General features: G+C 41.7%; 1 pseudogene; it reads right to left on the minus strand.

Annotated features, from left to right (window-relative positions):
- Positions 1-396: 396 nt before the first annotated feature.
- On the minus strand, positions 397-19,852 carry LOC132113401 (EARP-interacting protein homolog; annotated as a pseudogene).
- Between the last annotated feature and the right edge of the window lie 683 nt (positions 19,853-20,535).

Genomic DNA, 20,535 nt, shown 5'->3' on the forward strand with positions numbered 1-20,535 from the left:
AGCACTGCTTTTGTGATAAGACCCATAATCATAATTAATCTTCAGGGTTCTGATTTCCCACAGCACCAAACATAACACTGATATCTGCATTCATATAAACTAATGCGGGTGCTGATGAACGGCAGACCAGCTCAATAAATCATCAGGTGTTGGGAAATCACCACACTAATACAGTGATGAGTAACAGCTCAGCTGCTGCAGACGTCTGATGCGACAGAGTTTACTCAAACAGTCCCATATGAAGTCAAAGCAGGGTTTCACTCATCCACGTCTGCAGAAGCTGGGAATGTGAGTTCATACTGGGAAAAGAAAGGGACCAACTGTTTTTACACATAACTCATTATTGAATAGTATAATTGGTGTCCCTGTTTTCCATCATTCAGTTGCCCACCTGCTCTACAGTAGGATGCGGTACTTGAGGGCTCGAGGGACTATTAATCACCAGCCGACCATCATAGCTGAGGGAGGCGAACAGCCAAGGGTCTGCAGCAGACCACTCCACTGCATACACGCTGTCCTCGTGCTCCTCATAACTGGCAATGATGCTGTCCTGCAGGAGCTCTTTCTCCCTTCAAACAACATACATGAGCAGAGTAAGTGATGCTAGTAATATATAACTGTACTTGTAGTCTGTGACACATAAACCGAATGCAGTTGAATCAAAACTCAACTGAGCTGACATGTACTGAATTGCATTAAATTCCATGAAATGTAATATATTTTAAACATGTTTTTATTTTTATCTGACTGAACTGAAATTGCACTGAATTGTACCGAACACAATTGAAATAAGAGCAAATGTATTTTGTTGAATCAAAGCTGCATCAAACTGGACTGAAAAACACTGAGCTGCAGTTGGTTGAACTGAACTGATCTGATCTAAACTATACTGAACTAGACTAAAATAAATAGAATTGAATAGTGCTGAACTCAACTGAAAGTAACAAATGTGTTTTTTGAAATGTAACTGAATCAAACTGGAGCAAAAAATGCTAGATTGAACTGAACTGACCAGGAACTAAACTGTACTTAACTGGACTGATATTAATAGAAATTAATAGAAATGTTTTGAACTAAACTAAAATATATGCATTCTTTATGTGTGATTTAACAGAGCTTGAATAAACTGAACTAAACTATTCTGAACTGGATTGACATTATAAGAATTTAATAGAACGGTATCTGAGCTCAAATGAAAAATAAATGACCTGCAGTAAATTGTACTGAACTGGATTGAAATGAAAGAGAATTGCACTGAGATCAATTGAAAATAAAATAAATTTTGTGGAATTTAACTGAATCAAACTGAACTGAAAAAAACACTAAAAACACTAAACACTTTTTTTTTTAGCTAAACTGACCTGGCCTAATTGTTGTCACGGTTGGTTAAACCGTCATCTCTGCTTAGCACTATGTGAGTGGAGTTTTGTGTGTCTCTCGTCAGCACGGATCGTTTCATGTGGGCGTCTCCGTTAATTGTTCATGAACCACAGCTGCCACTCATTACCTGCTCCCTACTTATTGCCCTGTCTTTCATCTTGTGTTTGTCAGACCGTTGTTTGAAGCTCCCTGTTGTGTGCCTGGTTTCTCGTTCCTGTTTCTCCCTGTTTCATCTCCTCGTTGGATCTTCACACCTCTGGAACCCCATACACTCACATCAGATTGCTCATCTCAGTTCCTGCGTCATGCTCTCCTGCTGCCTCACCTCATCGCCTCTTCCTGGACACCTGTGACATCATCTCTCTACACTCCGTTTGTCCCTGCTGTTACCACTGTACACTTGTGTGCCTCATAGCACAGAAACTGCACTTGTTAAAATTACAATTGACCTGCTCCTTGCGTCAGATCAAGGCTGTGCTGCGTTCGACACCATAGATCATGACATACTGATAGATCGATTACAAAACTATACAGGTATTCAAGGGCAGGCTCTAAGATGGTTTAGATCCTACCTGTCCGATCGCTACCATTTTGTTTACTTAAATGGGGTTTCATCTCATTTATCATCAGTAAAATATGGAGTGCCACAAGGATCCGTCCTAGGTCCCCTTCTATTTTCAATATACATGTTGCCCCTTGGTAATATTATTAGAAAATACGGAATTAGCTTCCACTGTCATGCTGATGATACTCAGCTATATATCTCAACGAGACCAGATGAAACTTCCCAATTATCTAAGCTAACAGAGTGTGTTAAAAATGTAAAAGATTGGATGACAAATAATTTTCTCCAATTAAATTCGGATAAGACAGAGATATTAATTATTGGACCAAAAAACACTACACAGAATCTTGTAGATTACAATCTGCAACTAGACGGATGTACCTTTACTTCCTCTACAGTCAGAAATCTGGGTGTTATATTAGACGGCAATTTTTCTTTTGAAAAGCATATTTCCAATGTTACAAAAACTGCATTCTTCCATCTTAGAAACATTGCCAAGCTACGAAACATGTTATCTGTTTCTGATGCAGAAAAGCTAGTTCATGCATTCATGACCTCTAGACTGGACTATTGTAATGCACTTCTAGGTGGTTGTCCTGCTTCTTCAATAAACAAGCTACAGGTAGTCCAAAATGCAGCAGCTAGAGTCCTTACGAGGTCAAGAAAATATGATCATATTACCCCAATTTTACAGTCTCTGCACTGGCTACCTATTAAGTTCTGTATCAGTTACAAATTATCATTACTTACCTATAAGGCCCTAAATGGTTTAGCTCCTGCGTACCTAACTAGCCTTCTACCACGCTACAACCCATCACGCACCCTAAGGTCACAAAACGCTGGACTTTTGGTAGTTCCTAGGATGGCAAAGTCCACTAAAGGAGGTAGAGCTTTCTCACATTTGGCTCCCAAACTCTGGAATAGCCTTCCTGATAATGTTCGGGGTTCAGACACACTCTCTCTGTTTAAATCTAGATTAAAAACACATCTCTTTCGCCAAGCATACGAATAATGTATCTTTTAAATTGTGAGTGTAGTTGCATCTGATCAAATGTGCATTTTTATTCATTAGCTTGGGTTAAAACTAATTTTACTTTGTTGGAACAGCAGCTATGCTAATGATGTCTCTATTTGTTTCTATGTTTTGCCACGGGATTTACATCCCGTGGTAACTAGGATTTACACAAGCTCCAGTCTGGATCCAGAACACCTGAGAAGAAATGATGCTGACCCTCAGAGGACCTCAGATGATGCTAACCCTGAATCAACAAACAAAACTAACAATTGTTGCTACATGTGTGACTGCATCAAATAATAACTATTAATTAATAATATTGATAGTTCATCGTCTAGCTGACTACGTCTTGTATTTTTTATTTTTTTTTTCTAAAATCCTGTCAAACGTGCACAAACTACTAGCTATTACTAAATATTGTAGAAACATAATTTTCTGTAAAGTTGCTTTGTAACGATTTGTATTGTAAAAAGCGCTATACAAATAAACTTGAATTGAATTGAATCAATAAATCTACTATTGTTACTTGCAATTGCTTCCTCACCCTCATTGCCATTACAGAACGATCTGACCAACCATGGAAGCAGCAAATTCAACCTCACTCTCTGAATTCATCCACCACAGTGTCACCCGTATGGATCAACAGCAGGAGAGCATTGTTAACATTGGATGCGCAGTTCAAGCGCTGGTGACGCAGGTGTCCAAGCTTACCCAGCAGATCCAACAGCTAACCACTCCCGCTGCGCCCGCCCACACCGTCTGTTCCCCGAGCTATCCCTGAGACCAGCTATTGACCGGAGCCCTGTCTACCAGTTCCTGAGAGTTACTCCGGTGAGCCGAATTTCTGTAGAGCATTCCTTACCAGATGTTCCATGCATTTCTCATTGCAGCCTCGCACCTTCGAGATGGAAGAGTCTAAGGTTGGGTTTGTTCTCACCTTGCTCTCCGGGAAGGCAGCCTTGTGGGGAATGGCAGTGTGGGAGAACCGAGACCCATGCTGCTCCTCGTTCCACACCCTCGCAGCCAAAATGAAGAGGGTTTTCAATAGAGCAGTAGCCGGCAAGGAAGCTGCCAGAAGACACGCGGATCTCAAACATGGAGACCTTTCCGTTGTGGACTACTCCATTGAGTTTCGCACATTGTCGGCCGAAAGCAAGTGGAACGAGGAAGCAGAGTGGGATATTTTCCTCCTTGAGCTGGTTGACCGTATTCATAAGGAGATCTACCTGCTTGAGTTGCCATCTAGTCTCAACGGGGGTATTGACTTGGCGCTTCGAGTGGATGCTCGCATTGAATGACTGGGACTGCACGCCCGTTCTACACGTTTCCCCAGCAACCCTGAGATTGGCAACCTGAGCAGAGAGAACACAGCTGGCCCCTTCCTCGATCACGAGCCCATGCAGGTGGGTAGAGGTCGGCTGACCCGGGAGAAGAGAGAGAGGTGGAGGTCCCGTGGACTCTGCCTGTATTGCGGTGGCTCTGGACATTTTCTACTCTCTTGCCCGGTAAGAGGAGCAAGCCCGGTAGTAAACTTGGGGCTACTATCATGTGGGATCTCCGCCGGAAAGTCCTCATCATCCACTCTCCTTCCGGTGAGACTGAGATGGGCCAACAACACGCACACCTTAACTGAAACAACTGAAAATATGTCATATTCTAGGTTCTTCAAAGTAGCCACCTTTTGCTGTGATTACTGCTTTGCACACTCTTGGCATTCTCTTGATGACCTTCAAGAGGTAGTCACCTGAAATGGCCTTCCAACAGTCTTGAAGGAGTTCCCCGAGAGATGCTTAGCACTTGTTGGCCCTTTTGCCTTCTGTCTGCGGTCTAGCTCGCCCCTAAACCATCTCGATTGGGTTCAGGTCCGGTGACTGTGGAGGCCAGGTCATCTGGCGCAGCACCCCATCACTCTCCTTCTTGGTCAAAAAGCCCTTGATGCCTTCAGTGTGACCCCACAATTTTCATAGTCATGAGAATAAAGAAAACTCAAAACTTTTGGTCTGTACTGTATGTTTACCTGGATGACATATAGATTTTTTTCTTCATCTCTCCAGGAACACGTGCAACACATCAGACAAGTGCTCCAGAGGTTGCTAGAGAATGGGCTTTTTGTCAAGGAGGAGAAATGCGTTTTCCATGCACAGTCTGTTTTCTTCCTAGGTTACATCATCTCGTCTGGATCGTATGGATCCTTACAAGGTTAAGGCTATGATAGATTGGCCAAGTCCAGATTCCCGTAATGCCCTACAGCAGTTTCTGGGTTTCTCTTATTTTTATTTTTTTGTTTTATTCACAATTTCAGCCAACTAGTCTCACCTCTGACCGCTTTGACCTCCCCCAGAACAACGTTCAGGTGGTCCGATACAGCCGAAGCTCTATTTACCAACCTCAAGAGTCCCTTTGTTTCGGCTCCCATCTTAGTCGCCCCTGATCCCACACGTCAGTTCATGGTGGCGGTCGACGCGTCAGAGGTGGGAGTAGGTGTCACGTACGGTGATACAAGAAGCACAGAAAAGATCCTAATGCAGGTAAAGGTTTATTGAGGGTAATCCAAAAGGCATAAACAGTCCAGGCAGGGTCAAAACCAGAAAATCCAAACACATAAAAACAAAACAAGAACACACGGGAAGAGCAGACTCTGGGAGGTATCATTCATACGACAAGGACTCCGTGACAAAGACTCAGACAGACCAGGTATAAATACACAGAAGGATAATGGGGAAACAGGAGACAGGTGGGGAACAATCAATTAACTAGAACAAGGAGGAAGGTGACCGAATAAGGGAACAGGAAGTGATAATATGATAGACACCGTGGGAACTGAGGACACCTAGTGGATACCCAGGGAACACAACCAAGACACTGTAGGTGCAGTGCTTTCCCAACGCGCTGCCTCAGATGACAAGATGCACGCTTGTGCGTTTCAACAGAGAATTGTTAGCCATTAAGTTAGCATTGGAGGAGTGGAATCATTGGTTGGGAGGGTCGGGGGTACCTTTCAATGTCTGGACAGACCATAAGAATTTAGAAAATATTAGAACTGCCAAATGACTCAACTCCAGGCAGGCTCGGTGGGCACTTTTTTTGGGGTCGTTTTGACTTTTCTCTATCGTACCACCCAGGTTCCAAGAACATCAAACATGATTCTTTGTCACAAATTCTTAATCCATCCGAACGCCCGGTGACTCCCGAGTGTATTTTATCTGAGAAAGTAGTTATTTCATCACTCATATGGGAGGGCGAGTCGAAGGTCAAGTTGGGCTTAGAAGGGGTACCACCTCCGCCTGGGTGCCCACCAAATCGGTTGTTCGTTCCGGAGGGGTGTGGTCTGACGTCATACAGTGTCATACAGTCATACACTTCAATGTCGCTTGTCATCCAGGAATAAGCCGTACTAAGTGCTTAGTAAAGCAACGATTCTGGTGGCCACTTATGGCTCGCGACATTCACGATTTTGTTTTGGCCTGCTCAGTTTGTGCCAGTTGTAAGACGTCTAACCGACCTCCACGTGGCTTACTTCAACCGCTGTCTGTCCCTTCTTGACCCTGGTCCCACATCACTCTAGATTTTGTTACCGTCCTCCCGCCCTCTAATGGTATGACAGTTGTTTTGACCATAGTGGATCGATTCTCGACGGCGTCACATTTCATTCCCTTGCCCAAATTACCGCCAGCCAAGGAGACAGCGGTTACTGTAATTGATCATGTCTTTCGGTTACATGGCCTCCCGATGGACGTGGCCTCTGACAGGGGTATCCAATTTTTGTCCAAATTTTGGCAATAATTTTATTAATTATTGAAGATTTGAAGAGAATATTGCGATGTTTGGTCTCCAAGAATCCTTCATCCTCGAGCCAACAACCCTCTATGGTTGAGTACACACATAACTTGCTATCAGTGTCATCCATGGGCCGCTCCCCATTTGAGTGCGTAGATGGGGAACCCACCTATTCGGTTAAACACATTCTGGACTCGAGACGGAGGGGACAAGGATTCCAGTACTTGGTGGACTGGGAAGGTTACGGTCCGTTGGGTACCTGCTAGGGGCATACTGGATCACTCCCTTTTTGATGATTACAATTGACAGGTAAGGTCGTCAGGGAACGCCAGGAGGTGTTCCTAGAGGGGAGGATACTGTCACGGTTGGTTAAACCATCAACTCTGCTTAGCACAATGTGTGTAGAGTTTAGTGTGTCTCTCGTCAGCACTGATCGTTTCATGTGGGCGTCTCCATTAATTGTTCATCAGCCACAGCTGCCACTCATTACCTGCTCCCTACTTATTGCCCTGTCTTTTGTCTTGTGTTTGTCAGATCGTTGTTTGAAGCTCCCTGTTGTATGCCTGGTTTCTCGTTCCTGTTTCTCCCAGTTTCATCTCCTCGCTGGATTTTCACACCTCTGGAAACCCATCCACTCCCCATCGCTCATCTCAGTTCCTGCGTCACGCTCTCCTGCTGCCTCACCTCATCGCCACTTCCTGGACACCTGTGACATCATCTCCCTACACTCCGTTTGTCCCTGCTGTTGCCATTGCACACTTGTGTGCCTCAATAAATCTACTATTGTTACTTGCAATTGCTATCTCACCCTCATTGCCATTACAGTTGTACTGAACTGGACTGAAATTAACAGAATTATACTAAACTTAATTAAAAAGAACAATACTGGGCTAGACTAAATTGATCTGAACTATGCTGAACTGGATTGAAATTAATAGAATATAACTGAAAATAAATATATTTTGAGTCAAACTGAACAATACTGAGTTAGACTGAACTTGACTCAATTGAATAGAAAAGTATAGAACTGCTTTGAACTCAGTTGAAAATAACAAATGTATTTCTTATAATTGAACTGGATCAAAGTGAACTGAAAAACCTAATTCTAATTTATATTAATCTAATTTATATTGAACTGGTTTAAAATTAGAATTTAATGGAACGGTACTGAACTCAAGTGAAAATGAACTCAACTAACTTAAATTGCACTTAGCTGAATTGAAACAAACAGAATTGTAATGAATTACATTGAATACAATCCTAGAATCACACTTAATCAAACTGGACTGAAAAAGACTGAGCTAGTGTCACAGGTCAGAGCGGACCACAGATGTCGTGAGTCACGCCCCTCCCTAGTTTCCGCCTCGAGGAGGTCCCAAGAACACCCCAATGACCAGACACACGAGAGACGGTAAGTAAGTATTAAAACAGCTTTATTAAATTACTAAAAAAAAGGTATAGGGAAGGGAGGGAGGGAGGCTAAAATCCAACTCTCCAATTGGGGGAGTATCAGTCTCGAGTCTCTTAGACTCCGTCACGGGAGATCTCCAGTAAGTCCTTCACTCCTCTTTCCTTCTGGCTATGTGGCTATGTGACAATCAGCTTATTCACAAATGCCCCTTTGTTCTAGCTTGCAGGACAGCTGCCCAGGGCCCTCTCCTTTTCCTGGACGTATCAGATACAAGTGGTAAGTATTTAGAGTTTGAATGCACGATGGGTACCTGCTGCTTCTCGTGGCGAACTCCAAGGCGGCCCAGCGGGTTGGACTCCCGGTCGTCCAGATGCTGGGGGAGCTGCACAATGGCTGTCGGGACCCGACTGAAACCGTGCTGGTAAGTGTACGGGAGGTGTTCGCGGTTTCTGTATCCTGGGTAACGGGTCGACACTTCAAAGGGACCTGCTAGATCTACACAAGAACATACAAGTAAGTATGACAGGACTGGACATGGACGGTGGACAGAGGGCCACTGGCTCTTCGCTCGGGGCACAGGTAAGTCTGTAGAAAAGACAACCGAGGCTTCACTTGGGCATACAGGCGGACGTACAACACAATATGCTGGCTTTAGCTTTGGGCATAAGGCAAGTACACCAAAGGTAGCTGGGACTTCACTCTGGGCATTCAGGCGAGTGTACAACACAATATGCTTGCTTTAGCTTTGGGCAATAGCTTACGGTGAATATACAGGGAAGCAGAAAGGGATGTTACTCACACCTTTTGGGGAAATAGACGTCAGGCGTTCCTTTTCTGAGGTTTACCAACTGCTGATAGAGATGCGGGTCGAAAGCTGCTGCGTTGGGCCGAATACGGCCTCCGCTGATGTCACACACAGGTAAGTTGTTTCACCCAGGGTGTGCTACACTGGGTGGGTCGGACGCTTCCCTCTCCTTTCTGCCAACCAACAGGGTGAGTCTTCTAGACAGGGGCGAACCTTTGAAGAACGCCACAGCAGGTAATAATACACGCACAGCTGATTTCCTCCTCCAGCAGCCAACTCCTCACCATTAATACTTCCCACTATATCCACACTGTCCTTACTTAAATTTGTTTCCCACCTCCGTTACGTGGGGTAGAAGGGTCAGGATGTCATTGACGCATATAATTAGAGATGTTTGTCTTCGCTAAGGATGGCTGAAGCGAAACAGTCGTTCCGAAGCTTTGCGAGATCCCGAAGCGCAGATGTGTCGAAACACTGATCCGAAGCGTGATTCGAAACACCCATGTCACGTGACTATGACCAAACGAAGCCTCGAAGTGTTTCACTAATTGTTTCATCAGGTGTGGTCCGCCGAATCAGCATTTGATTGGAACGGTCGGGAACAGACCACACAATCGCACATCTGTATAAAAGTGAAATAAACGCATTTTGACCTCGTGGGTTTTTGTGAGAGGAGTTTGACTTTGAGATAGCGGATTTTTGGTGATATAGTGACATTTGATTAGTTATAGGCAATTTAGACTTACATTTAAATTTACACAACACATTGACTGAGAGGCTAGAGACAGACAGAGTATACATATAGTGACACATTAATAGATACATAGATATAAATATATATAGACAGCTGGATTAATAGATAGATACATATATAGATAGATTACAGATACATATATAAATACATATATTATAGATAGATACATATATAGATAGATTATAGATACATATATAAATACATATATTATAGATAGATACATATATAGATACATAGATTATAGATACATATCTAGATACATAGATCGATTCATATATAGATAGATAGATTTGGATAGATAGATAAAATGGAAGCTCCCCAGAAGAGATGCCGTACATCTGTGGTGTGGGAACATTTCCATTTAGAAACCCCAAATAAAGTGAGATGTGTGTATTGTGATCGGCAGCTAGCCTACTGCAACAATACATCATCCATGATGCGCCATTTGAGGAGCACTCATCCTGCCATTTTGCAGGGTGCAGAGGATGGCATTCCCCCTGTACCTAGGCCTGCTACTGACACTGCTGGGCCATCTAAGCAAGGTATGCATTGTTTGGGATATAATTATAATTGAAATATAATTACAACCTTTTGGGACACTGTTTATAAAGTTTATAAGTTATATAAAGCACTGATTATAAACACTGGAAGGTTTCCAAATAATGAACCAGTAGGCTATACTTTTAATAGATGTGCACTAATTGAAGCTGTATTTTTCCAATGTATTTGTCTGAAAGTATGTTTTGTCTTCTCTTTTAAAAGTCAGACAGAGGGAATTGGATGAGGCTCTTATAAACATGGTGGTGAAGGATCTGCAGCCCTTCACCATCGTGGACGATGAGGGATTCAGGGCATTTGTGAACAAGCTTGATCCAAGCTATGTCCTCCCATCCCGGAAGGTGCTTAAAATAATGGTCAGCGAAAAGTACAACAAAGCCAAGGAGAAGACAATGGAGGACCTACAAAAGGCCGAATTTGTTAGCCTTACAGCTGACATGTGGTCCTCCATTAATATGGATGGATATCTTGGTGTGACTTGCCATTACATAACACCAGAGGCAAAAATGGCAACTGTTGTACTGGTTGTAAGGAGGTTTTACCAAACCCACACAGCCCAGCATCTCATGGAGGCTAAAGCCTTGCTAATGGCTGAGTGGGGAATAACCTCCAAAGTTCAGTGCATGGTGACTGACAATGCATCTAACATGATCCTAAGTGCCCAGCTACTCCACCTTCGCAATGTCCCATGTTTTGCTCATACTTTAAATTTGATTGTGAAAAAGGCACTAGATCAAACCCCAGTCATCAATGAAATACGCCAGAAAGATAGTGGGGTTGTTCAGATCCAGCTGCAAAGCAAAGGACAAGCTTGTGGAGATGCAGAGCTTGATGGGAAGACCAACTCTGAAACTGATACAGGAGGTTGACACGAGATGGAACAGCACATTTGACATGCTACAGCGCTTGTATGACCAACGTGAACCAGTTGCTGCTGCACTTTCCAACTTAAACAATGATACTGCTCCCCTGACAAGCATTGATTATGACATTATTGAACAATCATTGTCAATACTGCAACCAATCAAACTCGCAACAACAGAGATGTCAGAGGAAAAGAGAGTGTCTGCTTCAAAGCTTATACCACTGTACAGGATGTTGCAGCACAAGCTTGCACAGAAAAAAGGAAATGCAACGCAGGAATCAACTGTTCAATTAGGTAGGCCACAATGACCATACTACCCATGTGATTGGCCATAACTGTCATATTATTGTCATTATTATAAATATGTGTTTCTCCTGTTTTGGCTCATAGGCTCACATCTGCAAGAAGGTCTGCACTCCAGATGTGGAGGTTATGGGAGTTTTAGAGCCTTGGCACTGGCTACACTGCTGGACCCAAGGTTCAAAAATGTGGCATTTGGAAATGCTGCCAAAGCCCAGGAAGCTGAAAAGCATATCACACTGGAGTGTGCTTCACTGATGCGTTCAAACATCCTGGTGAGCAGTTTCAGTCTGTGTTATGTTATGTAATCTGAATCATGTAATATAATATATCCTTCATATATGCCGTCAGTTTAGGATTTGTTACTAATTGCTGTTTTCATTTTTATTCAGACCCAGAAATGTCAACATCACACCCATCATCATCACCACCAGTAGAAACACAGGACAGTTTATGGGAACTTTTTGATACTCGCATCCATCAAACCAAGATGATACACAATGCTACAGCTGATGCCACAGTGGAAGTGAAAAAAATACATCAACAATGCGTATTTGCCCAGAACTCATGATCCACTAACTTACTGGAAAGAGAGAGCAGTAATCTTTCCTCATTTGTAGGTCCTTGCAAAAAAATATCTTTGTATGCCAGCAACAAGTGTCCCTTGTGAGAGGATTTTTTCAAAGGCTGGAGAAATTATCTGTAAAAAAAAGTAGTAGGCTAAGTCCTTCCACCGCAGATCAATTAATATTTTTGAATAAAAATTTCTAAAAAAGTGAGACATTGTGGCTTGATTTCTTTTATTAATATTCATTTTTCATGACCAAAATAACATTATGCACAGTGAGGAGCCTATAGGTTACAAGCTTCACATATTAGAACATTATAATAATAAAAAAACAACACATTTTTTTAATGGCTCGTCAAGGTTGTTTCAGATCAACACCTGCAAGTGACCACTAGGTGTCACCGTTGAGACGGGTGTCGGATTGAGTCGAAGCCTGGAAACAATATGGCACATTTGGTTCAACTGTTTCATTGGTTCACGAGGCCTCGATTTTGCCATCACTAGTCTTCGCCCGCATCAGTACTCACTTCCTCCACAGGATTTCGTCGGGCCTGAAAGGTGGTTTTTGACAACACAAATACAGCACAACACTGCAATTTTCTAGTGTATACACTCACCGCAAAAGGACAAAGGCTCTCCCACTGCACTCCACACACTCTTGGTGAATTTAGGGTCAAACCCCCTCCGTCTGACCAAAGACTCATCCTGGAATCGTGAGAACACTGATGCAAAGAATATTCAGATTTAAACGTCGCCACCACAACACCCCAACGTCTTCTCTCGCTCCTGGTCCCGGCTCACCCACAATCCTCCTCCACGGTGGGGCCGCTCACTTACTATGCCAAAAACTCACAAAAAGGATCACAGATAGTTCACTCCAGATAATTATGCTGCTGTACGATGGTTTGGAGTACTCACACCGTTACTAACAGGAGGTCTCTTTTCCCTCTTTCCAGCTCCTGGATATTTCTCCTGCTGCCACGTGACCTGTCCAAAAAGGGCCTCCTTCAGCGATATTTCCGGTGAGTCTTCCTGTTCTCAACCACTCAGAATTCGTTACACATGTCCATAGAGCATTTCACAGTTAGATAGACATCCCAATATACTCAGCCCGGTTTGTGTTTCTGCCAAACCCTTGTCTCCGTCTTCGCCCAGCCAACAATATTCCTCCGCCTTCTTTCCGCTGCCCTTGCCCAAACACTCCAACTCACTCGCCGTATCAGCTGGAATAAACAACTCCCTCCTCTGTAGTTTCTGAGGCCCTCTTTATACTCCTCCTTCTCTTCACACTGCCCAATCCACGATCACCCCGTTCATCTATCCACCTGTGAGCAATGAAACCCTGATTTCCTTCCCCGGAGTTCCCGGAAGTAACCGGTGTTTGAGGATTATGGTCCGGGCATAACCAATCTCCGTCCCTTTAGTTCCGCCCTTACAAAGTCACTCCGTGACACTAGACTTAACTGACTTAAACTAGGGCTAGGCGATATGGCCAAAAAATTATCTTGATAAAACTTTTTTATATCATCGATATTGATAATTGTCATGATAAATTCCAATCTCTATTTCTTTCAAATTTAAAGACCCATATTTGTTTTAATTATTGTGATTTTAAACTACTTGTCATGGTCAGAACATGATAAACACTTCAAATTATTGAATTCTTTACACTTTTGCAGTAATTTTCCCTTACCAAAATAAATAGAAATATTAAATAGATGAATTTATAGAAATTCTTTCTTAGCTTCTGAACCCTCTAATGAGGGATAATTTTTTAAATCATGATTTGTGTTGCCTGACTCCCTTAGAAATACATACTTGACAGTAGCTTGAGTTAGGTTTCAGATGTAAATTAATGTTCATTATTAAAAACAGTAACATTTGTAAAAAATTGTAACAACTTTAATTATTTGATTATTCTAACTGCTTGAGTTTTAGTAAAATTAACTACTGGTCTTCCATAGTAGCATACATTTAGACCATGATAACCACAGTTAAAAGCACACACTATGGTACAGTTAGTGTTACTACAATAAATCCATGGTATTTATAGACTGACAAGCCTTCTGACTGTATCGTTGCACACAGTGTTTCTTCTGTTTGTCAGTGCTATTTCTTTAAACTAGTTTACATCACAAGTCATTTGTGTTCTTGGCTGAATTGAGTTCGCCTTACACCAGATCTCACAGTGTTGTTTCGTGTTACATGACCGAGACTTTCAGCTTTCTGCTCAAGTGAAGATCGCGCTGCGCTGCTGTTTGAACTTTGAGCCGAGCGGATAACCGCTCCGTCTGGTGTAGCGCTGTTTCCTTACATGTTTTATATCGAACATTTATCAAATTCTTGTTATAGCTTTATAGAGGAAAATTATATCGCAATAATTATTGTTAACATTGAACTAAATTCTACTGACCTGGAAATGAATAGAAGTGTACTGAACTCATTTGAAAAGAACAAATATATTTTGTGGAATTTAACTGAGCCAAACTGGACTGAAAAACACTTAGCTGGACTGAACTGACCTGAACGGGATTCAGTTGAAGAGAACAAATGTATTTCGTTGCATTCATATAGAATATCTGAGGACATAAAAGAAGCTGGTGTGGAAGGCGAGAGAGACAGAAAGGGAGGTGTACTTGTCTTCCTACTGGCTCTCCTCATTGTCACTAAACTCGTCGTCGTCCACCAGGTGTCCGAACGGCTCTGAGGAGATGGACACCATGTTGGACAGGATGACCCTGCTGTCGCTGCTGTCGCTGCTGCCGGTGAGCAGCAGCTGGTCGTGAGAGTGATTTTACCTCACACTCCACGCCCTGAAACACACAGCACAGCGTCACACACGCCTGCGTTCCCAGACTTATTTCTCTTATTTCTCCTTCCTCCGTCTATTTAAGCCCCGGGCACAGCTCAGAAAAGGATCCCAGCCCTCATAGCCAGGGTCTGTGGGAGGATAACTCAGCTGTCAGCAGTCAAATCTGGCTCAGTCAAGACTTCTCCCTAACTAATCTGTCTCCTATCCCAGAAAATTCCCTAATACCTCCCAGCCCGAGGCTCAGCCGAACCCCTGTCGCTGCAAACACAAGAAATGAGAATCATGTACGGGACATTGTTGTTGTGGCTCTTTCCTATCTAAATAGGATCAAAACGGCTCTGATTGATCCGGCGGCTCTATCTTTAAGAGATAGCATCCTGCTGACATGCTATCATGCCTTGATTGGTGCGTGTGCGTGCACGTGCGTGTGTGTGTGATTCTGAGGCAATTATATCCAGTGACTCACACCTACGAGCAGAAACTCTCTCACAATCACACACACACTCCTCTTTCTTCACTGAAATAGATCTGCAGTGAGCTAAATCCAGCTACGTTAACACACCCCGGAGGCCGGAGCACTATAACACACAACTATAGCATCAGCAAGATGTAAGACCACAGATATATACACACTAATTAAAATATTGTCTTCTACATTTAAGATGACCATGTTGAAACCCGACACGCACAGATAAAATAGCACAGAAAGGCTGGCTTTGAGTGAGGCTGGATTCAAGAAAGATGTGAAAGATCGTGCTAACACAAGCCTCAAACCTCATAAAAAGACGATTCTCTTTGACTAAAATACAATTATAAATGTGGCTGCAAAGGTAAGTCACATTAGACGGATTAGCAGCTAATTAACAGAGATCTAACACACACGCATTTCAACTAATATAAAGCTACTGCTGGGTGTCATTTACAACTCATATAATGGACAGGACACAAGGTAGTATCATTATTGACAGATTCAATTCTGTTTCATAAGTAATAAAACAAATTTTATATAAAAAAAAAAACAAACAAACAACAACAACAAAATACTACAGATCAAAAAAGTTGAGGTTAAGAGTTGATGTTTAAGGCTCTTCTGATTTCCAAGGCTGCATTTATTTGATTAAAAATACAAATAAAACCATTTAAAAGTGTGTTTTCTATGTAAATATATGCTGTAAAGTGTAATTTATTTCTGTGATGTGCAGCTGTATTTTCAGCATCATTCCTCCAGTCTTCAGTGTCACATGATCTTTAGAAATCTGAATAATATGATGATTTACTGCTCAAGAAACATTTCTGATTATTATCAATGTTGAAAACAGTTGTGCTGCACAATATTTCTGTGGAAAAAGTGATACACTACCATTCAAATGTTTGGGGTAAGTAGATATGTTTTAAAACGAGAATCCTGAAAAAAGAATGCATTACAATTTCTACAGAAATGTTACACAGCCATAATTGTTTTCAATATTGATAACAAAAAGGACCATTGTTAATAATTGAGCACTGATAATAACTGAGCAGAAAATCATCATATTAGCATGATTTCTGAAGATCATGTGACACTGAAGACTGGAGTAATGATGCTGAAAATACAGCTGCACATCACAGGAATACATTACATTTGAAAATATATTCACATACAAAAGAGTTATTTTAAAGTGTAATAATATATCACAATATTTTTTATGTTTTTATTATATTTTCAAGTGAGAGTGCTCCTCCAGACACTTGACGGGCTCGTTGATGTGACGCACATCCCAGAACTTGACTTTACAGTCGTCTCCGCAGCTGGCCAGGTAATACTGCTTGTTGGGGTTGAAGTCCAAGTCTCGCACCAGCTGCCCAATGAGCGTTTTCAATGCAGTAGATCTGACTGTAAGCAACAAAAACATCACATCACACACTCAGACCAACACAGACGAGAAAGCAAATGAACAATGGAGAGAGAAGCACAGACGAGAATGAGAGGAACAGACAGAGTGGGAAAGAGAGAGATAAGTATAGAGCGTTTCTCATGAATCAAAAGCAGACAGAGCGTCTGGGTCTGAAGGTCAAACCTCCATCAAGCGGCATGTAAAAGTGTGACAAGCCATAAAGCACAGGCTGCTGGCGTCCTCTCGCAAGGTGATAGTAAACCTCGTAAAGGTGCTCTGTGTGTGTGTCTCTGTGAGTGTGTGCTTTAGAGGACCTCAGGCTCATCTGTATGGACTAAACACAGTCCAGACACATTACTACACCAACACGTCTGGATTTTTTTACTCCCATTAGCCGGCTATCTTGCCACACACTCATTAGACAATTAACATTCTAATTAAAAATCTAATTAAAACAGGAAGTGAAATATTTGACATGTGAGAGCGTATGGAGATTCAATTAAGTCTCCATTCCAGACCAGTTTAACTCAGCTGCTCGAGAGCCATGTTAACATCGAGAGTCTTGTTTTATTGAGTGGAAATATTAACTCAATAGCAGAGGACATTAATATGCCATCTAGGGCTGCAACTAACTAATCTTATGGCAATCAAATAATCGACAATTACTTCTTCCATCAAAATCTTAAGTTGTCAAATATATATATTTTATATAAATATATTTGCTTATTTTATAAGTGAAATATGTTGTTATTCCACAGCTTTCTCAGCACTCTCTGGGGATGCAACTAAAAGCTAGTTTGCAAATCAATCAATCTGACAATTATTTTGCCAATTGATTAATCGGACAATTCTTTTTTTTAATCGATTTAAAAACTATATTTCCTTAGTTCATGATAATTGTATGATGCTGTTATTCCATATCTAGCTCAGTGCTCTCCCTCTATAAATTTTAAACTACAGTAACAGGAAATATTTTATTTATTCTATGTAAGATTTTGTCACGGTTCATGAATCGGCTGTCTCACACTGAGGTGTCTGTGTGAGTGTAATTGTGTTGTGAATTAAGTTGGAAAGTGCAGCAGCAACTGGTTCACGTTGGTCATACAAGCGCTGTAGCATGTCAAATGTGCTGTTCCATCTCGTGTCAACCTCCTGTATCAGTTTCAGAGTTGGTCTTCCCATCAAGCTCTGCATCTCCACAAGCTTGTCCTTTGCTTTGCAGCTGGATCTGAACAACCCCACTATCTTTCTGGCCTTCTGGCGTATTTCATTGATGACTGGGGTTTGATCTAGTGCCTTTTTCACAATCAAATTTAAAGCATGAGCAAAACATGGGACATGGCGAAGGTGGAGTAGCTGGGCACTTAGGATCATGTTAGATGCATTGTCAGTCACCATGCACTGAACTTTGGAGGTTATTCCCCACTCAGCCATTAGCAAGGCTTTAGCCTCCATGAGATGCTGGGCTGTGTGGGTTTGGTAAAACCTCCTTACAACCAGTACAACAGTTGCCATTTTTGCCTCTGGTGTTATGTAATGGCAAGTCACACCAAGATATCCATCCATATTAATGGAGGACCACATGTCAGCTGTAAGGCTAACAAATTCGGCCTTTTGTAGGTCCTCCATTGTCTTCTCCTTGGCTTTGTTGTACTTTTCGCTGACCATTATTTTAAGCACCTTCCGGGATGGGAGGACATAGCTTGGATCAAGCTTGTTCACAAATGCCCTGAATCCCTCATCGTCCATGATGGTGAAGGGCTGCAGATCCTTCACCACCATGTTTATAAGAGCCTCATCCAATTCCCTCTGTCTGACTTTTAAAAGAGAAGACAAAACATACTTTCAGACAAATACATTGGAAAAATACAGCTTCAATTAGTGCACATCTATTAAAAGTATAGCCTACTGGTTCATTATTTGGAAACCTTCCAGTGTTTATAATCAGTGCTTTATATAACTTATAAACTTTATAAACAGTGTCCCAAAAGGTTGTAATTATATTTCAATTATAATTATATCCCAAACAATGCATACCTTGCTTAGATGGCCCAGCAGTGTCAGTAGCAGGCCTAGGTACAGGGGGAATGCCATCCTCTGCACCCTGCAAAATGGCAGGATGAGTGCTCCTCAAATGGCGCATCATGGATGATGTATTGTTGCAGTAGGCTAGCTGCCGATCACAATACACACATCTCACTTTATTTGGGGTTTCTAAATGGAAATGTTCCCACACCACAGATGTACGGCATCTCTTCTGGGGAGCTTCCATTTTATCTATCTATCCAAATCTATCTATCTATATATGAATCGATCTATGTATCTAGATATGTATCTATAATCTATGTATCTATATATGTATCTATCTATAATATATGTATTTATATATGTATCTATAATCTATCTATATATGTATCTATCTATAATATATGTATTTATATATGTATCTGTAATCTATCTATATATGTATCTATCTATTAATCTAGCTGTCTATATATATTTATATCTATGTATCTATTAATGTGTCACTATATGTATACTCTGTCTGTCTCTAGCCTGTCAGTCAATGTGTTGTGTAAATTTAAATGTAAGTCTAAATTGCCTATAACTAATCAAATGTCACTATATCACCAAAAATCCGCTATCTCAAAGTCAAACTCCTCTCACAAAAACCCACGAGGTCAAAATGCGTTTATTTCACTTTTATACAGATGTGCGATTGTGTGGTCTGTTCCCGACCGTTCCAATCAAACGCTGATTCGGCGGACCACACCTGATGAAACAATTAGTGAAACACTTCGAGGCTTCGTTTGGTCATAGTCACGTGACATGGGTGTTTCGAATCACGCTTCGGATCAGTGTTTCGACACATCTGCGCTTCGGGATCTCGCAAAGCTTCGGAACGACTGTTTCGCTTCAGCCATCCTTAGTTGTTCCCTGGTGTGCGTCCTGTTCTTGTGTCTCGTCAAGCCCAGTTCTCTGTTGGATTTCATCAGTTCTTCGTGTCATTTGGATTTCATCAGTTCCTCGTGTCGTCTGGATGTTCCATGGTTCCTGGGTTTCTCTTCACGTCTTCACCGCACCACCACCAGATCACCATCTCGTCGCTGCTTCACCACCACCACCTGATTGTTTGTCCCCGGCCTGTGTCTTCACTCTGACTCTCATTATTATCATTAAACTTGTTAACTTGCATCTTGCATCGTCTCTCAGATTTCAGTAAAATATGGTTCAGTTATTGATCGACAACAAACCTTCTGTCAGATTGTTTTCTCATTTTCTGTCAACAGTGAAATAAGAACTGTACTAGTGATGATATTATGATTTCATCACATGCACAGATAACAGTTTAGAAGTTAACCTATACAACATATAAATAATCTATCAAAGACACAGCAATCTGGCCACATGAAACAATACGTCATTTATTGAAGATTTTAATATAAAAGTACATTTTATTTTCATTACTCGTGAAGGTCCCTTAATTCTACACAGACCCAACTAATTAGGGCCAGAGCACTGTTGGTGCGAGGACCCTACTGGAATTGCTCAATTGTTTCTTCTTCTCCAAAATGAATCGCATTTTTTGAGGGCCTAAATATGCTCAAAACATATTCAGTTATAGTCATAGTGCCTCCTGCTACAAACAGGAAGTGGCATGTTTTATGCTCTAACAAACTCCTCTTTTAATGACATCAACACTATATTTGGTCTGTCTACTCTAAAGACCTTTGCGATGTTTAATTGAAAAGATCTTGAGTTTTCGTTAAAAAACTGTCCATGACAGTGTGACAAAATTCAATGTCTCGCCATTAGAATAGAAGTTGTTGTTCAGACATTTTCAGCACAGC

This window comes from Carassius carassius, chromosome 32 (assembly GCF_963082965.1).
Source record: "Carassius carassius chromosome 32, fCarCar2.1, whole genome shotgun sequence".
NCBI lineage: Eukaryota > Metazoa > Chordata > Actinopteri > Cypriniformes > Cyprinidae > Carassius > Carassius carassius.